The following is a 9009-nucleotide window of genomic DNA, read 5'->3' as shown; positions in this document are numbered from 1 at the left end:
GACACAATTTTGGTTATAAGGGTGATAGACATGGGCCCACGCTGGTACTGCGGACCTACATAACTTTTATATATTATCATTTTTTGAGTTAAATATTGTAGGAGCTCTGAGAGGTATATGTTTATACCCCTATAGTGCTTGTAAACAGACCATATAGTATAGTGGGATAGTTTGGCGGGGTTAGTAGCATATCAATGAGAGAGAAGAAACCCACTGAGATGGAGAGAGAGCAATAGGAGAGAGAGAGAGTGCATTTGATTCCTCTCGGGATTTCCATGGCTTCTGATACTCACAGAACAGCTCAGACTACAAGCATTATCACACGGGTTAAGTCATTTAATTGACATTAATGGAATTTCGCTTGTGGGACTCTCAATTTACTGTCCAGATTTTGGCAAATTCATAAGACTCACTCTTCTGGAATGAAAGACCTTGAGATATCTGAGAACTCTGGGACAGTAGCTTAGGTAAAGTTTCAAGTGTGAACATTTGTACCAGAGCCTCTCCCTAGACAACGCCATCGGTGGGAAGTACCACCATACCATTTCAAGTTCATGACAACACCTAGAGCTCCACTAAACACATATTGTCTGAAGAAGAAACCTCAGACTTTATTACAAGTGAATCTAGATTTGACAGAGCTTCAGAAACATTTTATGTGCAGAAGTCATACACTGCTGTGTGTAATGGTTTATGTTAGTCCTTGATTCATTTGAAGGTCTGTCTTATTAATATTTTGACAGTGAATAACTAACTTCTATATCTTCAGATGGAAAACAATAATATTTAGGTGAAATGGCAGGCAGAACCCACCTTATCTTCAAGTTTGAGAACCAAAGACACAGAGGCAAACTGGAAGAGTCTTGATGTGAGTACAAGTAATTAATGAGAAGTATTGAGGGAGAAGTTTTCTCCTGCTAATAAACACATTTTATTTCTCTGTTTGTGTTAAGAGAAATATTATTTTGGTCTTACTGTCATTTATTGTCAATCCAGTCTGTTTGCATGCATTAAGCTGTCCTTGTGTTCATGTGTGCATGTCCAAGGATCACTAGATTGTCCACAGACTTCAATGCAACAACATGCTAATTATCTAAACCCAACAGGCTTTGTTAGAGCTCTCGTTTGGCTCAGAGCGGCCGAACAGACGGGCGAGGGAAATAAGCTCGGTCCTTGCCGAAATACACAGCGTCATTGATTGGCGTCTTTGAAAAGAGAGAGTAAACAACTGTTGTATGTCTATTGGCCAGAGATTTGGATACTGGAGAAGTGAAGAGGTCTTAGTAGTAGGCCATTTAGCTGATGGTCGTGGGTATATATCAGTTCTGTGGCCTGAAGAGAACCTACGAATAACAGTACCGGTTCGAAACGCGTCGACGATAATGCAATCCTACAAGCAAACAAATAAGACTTGAAGAGCAGAGAAATAGAGTGAAATGATTGAATTGATTCCCTGTGTACATGATCGTTATCATATGTGTCTTCCTGTTTGGGCAATAGCAAAGTAGAACAGTAGAGGTTCTTATATTTACATAATTCAAATGAGAGATTTTCTAAATAATTCAATGCTGAAAACAATCAATATATTTGTTGTTTAGTTTGTGTATGTGTATGTTGGGTGGGTAGCAAAATAATTGTTTGATGTATGAATTGTACATCTATGTCTGTCTTAATATGACTGTGTATTTGACAATTTTTCTAATTATTCTTTAGAATGAGAAAATGAATATTCACTGATGACTGCAGATGCAAAATGTTTTTTTAACAAATGTGAAATACGTTTTCCAAGTCAGAAAAGCTAGTTTTGCGCTAGTATAAGCATTTACCCAGACAGAAGTTTCAGTGCCCCTGTGGATGGACTGTGGGGATTGACAGGTGGAATTGCCCTAGACGTTTGTGCATATTTACGTTTGTTGGTATTCACAAATCCGTTTCTGGCCTATTCTCAACCTAAGAATGTTTGGAGATTTACTCCTGTGGGGGGGTATAAATAAATCAATTTCCACCGTGAGAACAAAGGGAAAAGGTAAGCCCTAAAGATGATGGCGGTGCAGGAATAAGAGTTTCTTCACAGGGAAAAAGATAGGTTTCTTGGCATACTTGTGGAAAGTTAGGGAATGCCGAATTCTTAACTCTGAACCCATCCAAGGATGTAACACGCAAGTTGGTGATTTATGAATTACCATGAGAACGTAGTCTGCATTGTTTCACTCAGATGCAAATATCTTTCAGACCTACATGTGTCATATGTTAGTATTAAAGAAATTACGGTACTAAGTTCCAGTGCTACCTATTTGTGAATACGTCAAAGTGTCAAAGGATGGAATGGGCATGCAAAGATCATTCAGGCACATGCATCAGTGTTGGCTTTTGCGATTTCTTAACTACGATTTTTAAGGAATCGCAATTAAGGAATCGCAAAATCCTATGGATGTAGAAATCGCTTAAAAAATAGCGATTTCTAAACATTCCTTTATTGCGACTCAGTACTTGCGAGTCGCAATTAAGGAATACCTCCCCATTTATATTTCTATGGGCCTAGAGGCCAATAGGAATGAATGGGAAGACATTCTCAATTTGCGATTCTCAATTAGGGAATGCAATTTCAAGGGTGCCAGGGTGTCAAAAGGATACCCTGTTGCACCCCTGAAATCTACATATGAGTACATCTTGTACACACACATGCCCCAAGGGCATGTGTGTGTGTAAAATGGAACTTTGAAAAATGCACTTTAGTGCATTTTTCAAAATTTTTGCAAATTACCATTAAGTTCAACTTCATGGTAATTTGCGGCCCCTAGTAGCGAAATCACTACTCCAAAGTGGTTCTTGCATTGCATTTAAGGAATCTCAAAATGCGATTCCTTAAATGCAATTGCAATTTGACAACTCGCAATTAATTGCGAAACGGCGATTTTTGCGAATCGCACAGTTTGCAATCGCAAAAGGTTTTGATGCATGTGCCAGATTGTGTTTTACTAATGCATGATCGTTCCAAGGAGGGCGATGATTGATTTGGATTAGAAACTGTAGTATTCCATGACTTGTAAATGTGATTTCTCCAAGGAGTAGTCAAGGCTGACTTGTCATTGACACAAAACTTTCCACTACCTCAAATAAGATTTCGTCCGCCCCGGATCTAAGTATTAAAGTGCGCATGAAACATGCATGCAGACATCCTTCCTTTTTCCTTCCTGTCCAATGTTCCCGCTGTCCCTCTATCTATGCCTACTTCTGTTCTGTGGGATTGCAGGTGTGCCAGTATGTTTGAGGTATCTGAATATCAGCATCTATTTGTTTGTTCTGGACTTACTCTGATATCTACTTAACAGCCTGCCATTCCAATCTCTGACACCCTCCAATCTTTACACTATTTCTACTTCTTTCATTTATACCTCATATGCTGTCCTGCTTCTTCCTTTTCTCTCCTGCAGCTCATTATACTGTTCCTGCTCTTCCAATGAGATGCCTGAGGTTGGCTACTGTAGTAAATAGGTCCACGCTTGAAGGTAGTTTTCATGTAGTTTTATTGAGCAGATAAGTTAAGTCAGGTACAAGCTCAATAGGAGACTTAAGGGACCTAGGGGAGACCCCACCAGGAGCTCCTATCCAGGTGCTCAGCCCATCCAAACTGTCACTCTCCAGTCAGAGTACTAACATTCTGACTGCTGCATTTATGAACATTCTAAAGATGGTAGAAATGCATCACATTGGGAATAATAGGATATTACAGCTACCAACCATCGCAAGGTTTTGGGACTATCAATCGGTTCTCCCGGGCTTTGGGATACTTCCAAAACTATCCCTAATCTTCATCAAATCCTCTCAGATTTCCTCATCATGTGTGTCCCTTTCTTCTACGTCCCTGGCCTCAAGCATACATTTACATTTATGATTACATCTCTCTTTGTACCCTGTTCTGAACCACACAACTAGACAATCAGCATGTGCTCATCTTTTAACAGAACCACATCCCCTTCCTGTCCCGGTTGTGCTGATACAAATGTTTCCTTCCCGCTCCTGGGCCCCCTTCCTCCTGGTTTTTGCTTTGCTCAATCGTCTTACTTCTGCTATGCTCGGAGACCTCACTCAGTGAGTGCCCTGAAATAAAAGGACCTTAAATCCAGCAGTAAAGAAGCGCATATCCTCTTCTCCCAGGAGTCTGAAAATTCCTTTCAAATTCTCGAAAACTATCTTGCCCTCACATCTTGAAGCTGGTGCATTTTTGCAGGTACTCATTGTATGTTATAATCATAGGCTGTTCTTCATACTTTCCTCCTTGTGATGTTCTTCTACTCCTGGTCGTCAACTCCTCTCTGGGTCTGATGTACGATTACTCTATTTGCAAAAAGTGGTCGCAAATTGTGCACTGATGTTTTGTGAATGGAATTGTATTTTGTGAACCAACTTATGCACTAATAGGTCAGATGACAAAATACCAAATTGCAGGGGGGAGGGCGGGTCACAGAACGGCCATAGTGATTGGAGGAGCAAGAGACAGCTGCCCACCAGCACTAGGGGCCAGATGTAGGTAAGTATATTTTACCGATTCATAAATACCGAATTTTACCGATTCAGTATTTATGAATCGGTAAAATAGAAGGGGGGAGATGTAGAAAGAATCGGTAATTGAATTACCGATTCTGTGAGAATCGGTATTTACCAAATAGGTAAATACCGATTCGGTAATGCCCATTGATTCCTATGGGCATTGAAGCCCATAGGAATTAATGGGCATTACCGAATCGGTATTTACCGATTCGGTAAATACTGAATTTTACAAGGGCGCAGGGGGTGTCACTTTGACACCCTCTAGCACCCCGATTTAAGGCATGTGTGACATGTGGCACACAGACATGCTCTAAGGGCATGTCCGTCTGTCACATGCCATAGGTGTGCATGCACACATGTGCATGCACACCTGGAATCGGTATTTTACCACCCAATTGGATTGGGTGGTAAAATATCGATTCGGTAAGGCCTGTGGGACTCAGAAGAGTCCCACCTACATATCAAAATTACCGAATCGGTAAAAATACCGATTCGGTATTTTACCGATTCAGTAAATTTACTGATTCGGTAAAATAGGCCACCTACATCTAGAATAGCCATTTACCGGTCAGTAACGGCCGAATCGGCCGTTACCGGTCGGTAAATGTCTATCTACATCTGGCCCTAGGGCTGCATTTCAAAACAGAACAAGCATTTACAATGCAATAGGTCTTGCAGCATTAAAGTTTGAGTTATTGCCATTGTGTATGACAATGTCAATAGTTATAACTTTTGCAAATGTGCAGTCTAATTCTAGTGGCTATGACAGCTGGTAACTATATCAGAACACTACAGTACACGAGGGCGCGCTTGGCCTGGCAGACCGACCTGGACACCCAAATAGACAACAGTATGTGGGCAAACTGCTGTGCGGCCTCCAGGCGGATTTCGCTGAACGGGCGACACCGTTTGGTCCACTTTAAATTTTTACAGCGAGTGTATCATACGCCGGAAAGGCTGCACAGGTATGGTCTCCGTGACGCGCCAGGCTGTGAGAGATGCCACGCCACAGTTGCGGACTTCCTGCATTTAGCATGGATGTGCCCGGGGGTTCAGAGATTCTGGTGCAAGGTATTCGCTGAAATGAGCATTATCGTGGAAATGGAATTAGCCATGGACCCAGCCCTCGCCTTGCTGGGCTATGCAAGGAAGGTGCCCGGGCCTGTGAGAAAAATGGTAAGCATGGGCATGCTGCTTGCCAAACGAGTAGTTGTGTTATGCTGGATGAGGGGCCCTCTGCCGACGCTGAAACGGTGGTCCAACGACATGATGTTCTGTAATACTCAAGCGGAGCTTTACAGTGAGCTGCTTCCACCCCGAAGTCGACCCAAGAACTTCTGGGGGTTATACCAGACCTACTTAACCTCTAGGGTAGACGAAGATGACCTTGCAGCGGGGGAGGGGGAGGAACAGGGGTGCGACCCGCACCTGGACCCTGGGTGAGTCAGCCAGGGTAGTCCCTTACAAGGCAGCGCGACTTAGACCTGTGGGAGTTACAGCTTCCCTGGGAGAGTGTGGACCTAGGAGGCGTCCCCTGGAGCTATAGGATGTAGCACGCAGCACAAGCCACAGCACGTCAACAGCTTATACACTGCCACACCTGAGGAGCACTGACTGGGGAGTAGTTGGGGAGAGGCGGGGTTCTTGGGGTGGGGGGTAGGTTGGGAGAAAATGTTAAAAATATATAGAATTGTCCATATACACACAATGCACATCACACTATCGATAGTATCAGCTTGCCGGTGAGGTCCCGACTCTGGCTGAACATATGCTTGACATGATGTTTGGTTTTTTCTTTTGGTTATGGCTATGAGTCACTGATAAGATAATTTGAACTACTGCCGGCCCGAGAAGGGATGTAGGCGAATGGCTACTTACGCTCTGTGATTTGCTGTTTTGTGATAAATAAATAAAAAAAAAAAAAAAAAAAAAAAATCAGAACAAGCATTAGCAATGCAATCAGTCTAGTCTTTGGGACCGTATATGTATTAAGCTATGCAGCACATTATCCTGGGTGCTGAAATATCTACTGCTCTTTAAAATGGAGGGAAAGTACGCACCAAACTGCAGAACACGCCAGGTATGGAAACACTGAGAGAAATACTGCTTATCAGCAGGAAATTGTAATGTCCAAAGCTCTATTTTTAATATAAAAAGCAGCCCCTTCATTGGTCACATCACTGAAAATACAAGATTTGGGGAAAAATGTACTGTCTATGGGTGCTCATTGAATACAAGTTGATATGGCCTGGAATCTAGGGAATGATAAAGTGTTCCTGGTATTGTACCGACCTTTACTGGCCGTTGTCTATCACAAAAGTTAAATAGAAGCAGTTGAACAGAAAAAAAAATCCCTAAGCTAAAGTGGAAGCAGACCAGTCCTAGGGATAATCTCCAGATGACACTTTATGTACTTTACAACAGATCTTCCAAACAGTGCAAGTGCTGTCTATGCTCGACCTAAAAAGGGGGGTACCCTATGTGAAAAATAGATGGTCGTCAAGAACATGGTAACAATTCAAGAAAAAAATCCTCCTGACCTATACTTCTTTCTAGCGAGTCAATATATGTACTCCAATGCCTACTGAGAAATCTGACGCTAAAAGTTAACCAGGTAAAGCATGCGCTCAACTTCATTTAATGACGCAACGTTACGAAAATACTTTTTCTGCTAGCTCGTTCAATTTTATTGGCTGGCTCATCCTGAATGCACTACTCATATTTTTTGTGTTCGTGTTACGGCTCTCCAGTGCATTCATTTTAATTGCTCATATTTTTAGTGTTAGTGTTACGGCTCTGCAGTGCATTCATTTTAATGTTTCTTTTAAAACAATTATAACCAGAGATAAAAGTAAATCTAAAATACTCTAAATTGCATCCTTCCTTCCAAAATGTTCTAAGAAAAAACAAACCACCTCGTCTGTGTCCCATAGCAGCACTTTAGTTTAAATATTCCACTTTCAATAGATAAGAAACATTTCGCTACGATGAAAATCAAGTGGAATCACAATTAAAAGGATGTAAAGTGATAATGGATATTAACAACTATATAAAAAAAGTATTTCGTTTGCTCCATAGATATTTACTGAAGCACAGAAAAGCAGTCATGTGAATTCCTTTGTCGTGTCATTCGCTATGTTAAAAGGGGCTCCTAAAGTGCACGAATTGAGTCTAACATCTTAATGAACTGCTTTCTCGTAACCGTGTCGAATCATTCTATAGTTAGTGGGTCATTACAGAGAAGAATAGATTACTGGAACTATATCCGGGACTGCCCTCCTACCTGGTCAATCAGCTACAGATGGCCCAGAGTGATGTCACCTGCATGATTTTATGCCTCTAATCTGAAAGATTAGCACCGGCTCCCAGTCAGACAATGGTTCCCTTTTAAACTCTTCTTTTAGGTCGAGTCTACTACACGGGTTTGAGCAGGACGTATTGTGGCGTACCAAAACAATAGAGTGCATTGGAGCCCACCGACTACTCCCCTTTGGTTGGCTTTCTTTGTCACTTATTTCCCCGTTTCTTTAGTGCCCTAGGTCGTCAATTTTCGGCTGACCCTCCCGTGGAACATTGCCTCTTTACCATCAATTTGACTGGCATTTCTGCATTCCCTGCTTGCTTTTCAAGCTGAACTTTGTGCAAGGCACTCCATGAGGACGTTTTTTGCCGTTTCCGGTAAGCAGGCCTCTCCTCCCGCAGCCCACCCTTCTGTGCTCGCCTTTGCACCTCTCCACTGTATTTCTCCCAGTTATCTCCAGCGCTGTCTGTAGTGTTGTCCCCTTCCCTCCTGCTGTTACTTGGTGGTCCAACCCCTGTTGCTTTCGCCCCACCCGTCTTAGCATGTTACCCAATGTGACACCCAGTCCCCCATTTCATCCGTTTCTCTCTCGCAAAATTCTTCTTTTAGTGTCCGAACAAACTCAGATCGGTAACAAAAAAAAGCTAGCGTTCAGAGTAGCTAACGAAAAAAAATAAAAAGTAGTTGTGTTCGTTTATAGGAGCGATGCGAGCGCCTACGAAATAACTGGGGGGATGTATTTAACTTTAAGTAAGGGGCATCGCCAAAGCTGATCCGAACGGTTACACACCATAGCCTACCTGTTAGAATGGCGAGGACCATTGAGTTTGTCAGTGCTTGTCCCGTTTTTGGGCAGTTTGGCTGGTTCCATGTATATTCAGCACATTGCTGCTGTGTAAACTCTCTATAATACACATGTTCAGCTCCATGGTAGTTGAAAAGACTACTTTCTCCCCATTTGTAAGTTTGGAGAACTAACTAAGCCATTCGAGAATCGCAGATGTCTCGTTTGAAACTTCTGTTAATTATTGCCATATGATCTCGCATTGTTTACATGTATAGTCGATGCGTGTCGCTCCCCCGAAAGTATTGCAGTCACCTGAATACCTACAAGTGTTGGAGACAAGTATAAGGCATGGATCTGTTGGTGCTAGCTT

The sequence above is a fragment of the Lissotriton vulgaris genome, chromosome 2_1 (assembly GCF_964263255.1).
Source record: "Lissotriton vulgaris chromosome 2_1, aLisVul1.2, whole genome shotgun sequence".
NCBI classification, from domain to species: domain Eukaryota; kingdom Metazoa; phylum Chordata; class Amphibia; order Caudata; family Salamandridae; genus Lissotriton; species Lissotriton vulgaris.
The sequence above is the reverse complement of the archived record's forward strand: the minus strand, read 5'-3'. Positions refer to the sequence as shown.